The sequence below is a fragment of the Oratosquilla oratoria genome, unplaced genomic scaffold (genome assembly GCF_046742065.1).
Source record: "Oratosquilla oratoria isolate Oo_2021 unplaced genomic scaffold, ASM4674206v1 SCAFFOLD90, whole genome shotgun sequence".
Lineage (NCBI taxonomy): Eukaryota > Metazoa > Arthropoda > Malacostraca > Stomatopoda > Squillidae > Oratosquilla > Oratosquilla oratoria.
In genome coordinates, this window is record NW_027467754.1 from 194,557 (window position 1) to 197,847 (window position 3,291).

Consider the following 3,291-nt stretch of genomic DNA (forward strand, 5'->3'; position numbering starts at 1 on the left):
CTAATTCAAATCAAAACATATAGTAAATTACGATGAATCGTCAAAAAGATGATCCCAAGAACCATAGTGACTAAAAAGGCAAGACGTCCATTACTTTACCAGAGAAAACTTACAGAATTTGACGTGCTGAAACAGTTCGCTCAAGTATTGTTCTAAAAATGGAGCACTGGCGGGCTGTGGTTTGGTGGCGCGATTCGAACGGTTTAAACAAATTACATGATTTCGCGTAGGTTTGAAATCAAATGTCAACATAAAGGTATTTCAAAATATGAAAAAAACCTGTGACTAAACAACTGTAGGACTAGAGGTGGAAAATACGTAGCATGCTTTACCACATTCGGAAACTGTCAGATTTGATCGGCACCCTCCGAGTCGTCAATAGGATCCCCGCGATCGACTGCATGATGACATGTTGATGATAGGGATCGAGGCCTAGCTTTAGTTAGGCCTATTTTGAACGGAATAATTACATTATTTTTACAGTTGATACTACTTACATCCATGTGCCCAGTTAAAATACAGACTACTGGTAGGAATATGTTTCTATTTCAAGACGATAGAGGAACAGGTATAATCGATAAATATGAAAATAGTAGTTTTCAAACTCTGAATAACTTAGACAAATGTATCATTAGGAACATTAAAAAAACCTGGAGTTTCTCTTTCCGGTCCGCTCATGTGCGATATTTTTTATTGACAACTACTTACTGGACGGTGTCGATCTTCGCATACGGCTAGATTTAGCACCAATTGATTTTATAGTAAAGTGTCCTGATGACAAAAAAAAAAATGAATTAGATATTGAAAGATGTAAATTAATACTCGTAGTACCAAAAATCTACCCGTGCAGGGAAGCAATATATGCTTTTAATACAGCATTGATTAAGAGATGGTTCAATCATTGACTATGTCTACCTAAAAACACATGCAAAACATAAATACTCTCACAAGGACAAAATAGTATTATGATGGCTTATATATTTTTCAATATCATTCCTAATTTAGTGTAAAAAGTGCAGGTTGACATGAAGGCCTTCAGCGGATCAATAAATAAAAACGGACTTTATTTCCATCATGCTTCGTTAAGTAATATAGAACTACTGTGCGTCGATGACGTCGGTTCTTCGGTTTCGGTCGCTCCTGGGTGGGCCCTTACATTCCTTTGCGGCACTTAACTCTCCCTCCACTTCTCTAGCCTAATTCCCTACCTCCTAACCATTAATGCTAGCTTACCATATCCCCCTTTCCGGATACTGTACACTCCACTCACACTCGCATTCACCACCACCCACGCGCGGTCCTTGTTCGGCACTGTGCCACCCAAGCCAACGTGAGGCCACCCCCCCCCGCATTCGGGTGGGAAGGGGGATACCAGCGCTCGTGCCCTTTGACCCCTTCTCCCCCCCCCCAGAAAGAGGGGGAGGGGGTGCCAACCGTCCGTCCCCATCCGCGCCATACACACTCACGCTCACACCACAACTACATATTAATGGGAGAAGTGTATACAGCATTCATTCTAATCTTGAACAAAAAGACTACGCTGATTTATATTTAAATACGTTACACGGATTAGGACCGAGAGCGAATCACCTTGTAACACAAAACGCTTGTTACAACGAAGGTCGAACCCTCATTGCGTTTGATTTAGAGCCTGAACCTACAAAACCTACCGTTCAAATTGGGATTGACACCATCTGATGGTGTCAATCCCAATTTGAACGGTAATTTAAAAATTCGTATTGCCTTTGATAAACCAGTGTCGGGTAATTATATAGTTTGCGTATTTGGCGAATGCAACAGCGTGCTACAATTCGATAGCGACAGGAACGTAGTATTGGAAAGTAGAGGGTAATAATAATGAATGGAGAACAAGTTGACAACATTGTACGAATTATTCGTAAAAGAGATAATTCCTCAAGACTGCGATATGTAGGTGTATTACCCGTGGAAGATGTACATCAAGTACTTTCATCTAATCGGACAAATATCTACTTCATACTTAATGTGTTACCTCATGAAATAGAAATGGGACATTGGATTGTTGTATGTTTAATAAAAAAAAAAATCAACATATGCTTTCGATTTATTTAACGCAAACCTCAAAAAATATGGATTACATTTAAATCATGCAAATAAAAAATAATTGTACTTATAGATCATAAGCACCCGGCTGACGCCGACCGTGGCTCCGCCACGGGTGCTTGGCCTGCGGCGCCGCTCGCAAAGCTCGCAGTAGTCTTCTTCCACATGTGATTTTTGGAACATCTATACACGATAATACACACACGCGCACACATGCACACACATAGATACATACATGAACACACACACACACACACATTTTTGCGAATTTTTCTTCCATCTTTTCTTCCAACTTTTCCTTGACGTCTTCCAACTTGTTCCCTAAACTTTCCTCAACTTTCGTTACTGTTTTCGTCGTGAGAATAGCTGGGCAAAATCATTTTGACGGCTTCTTCTTCGGAGATGGAGTAGATATCCTTCGGAATGACAACCTTTCCTTGTTCCGGTTCCTCTTCTGCCAGGACGGGGTCCTCGTTTTCGGCAACTGTGGGCACTACAGGTAATTCCTCTTCTCTTCTTAGGTGCTTGTAAAAAAGCTCTTGGTAAACACAATTACGGGCTGGTTTTAACTCGTAACTATCATTTACTTTCTCCCGCTTTTCTTTTAGACGATTTTTTTTTTCTCTAGAGCCAATTTTCCTCAATTAACCGCTTTTCTTCTATCTCTTTTGCAAGTCTCTCTCGTTCTTCTATTCTTTGCTTCGCCTTTTCCTTGTCTTGACGGATTTTATTCAGTCTCCTTTGGTCACAGGAGTCTTTCATAGCTTTCCTGATGGCGTATTTGTTTCTTCGTTTTGCCTGGTTGAACGTTTTGAAGGCCTTCTCGAGATAATACATTTGATATGTTTTGTGGTCCCCGGGTTTTCCGCCCGATTTCACAAAGCTTTTATACCCGACGAAATAATGTTTCGAGAAATTTTCAGAAACGCTGTCTTCAATTTTTCCGTCAAAAAGTTCAAAATTGTCAAATATTTCGTCGGAACACTCGAAATCTTCAACTTCTCGTAGCGTCTCGTTGAATTTAAGCACTTTTCGTTGGAATTCTCGAACAGATGCGTTGGCACGGAAGGTTTTAACGCCTCTGTACAGATCCGGGAAAGCTTTTGTGTGTTCGTTACGTAACTGGGCATGCAGGTTCTTGTCATTCTGCAGTTCTGTTTTTTTTCGGTTAACCGTAATCCATTTCCAAAAGTGGCGAAGACGCCTTTT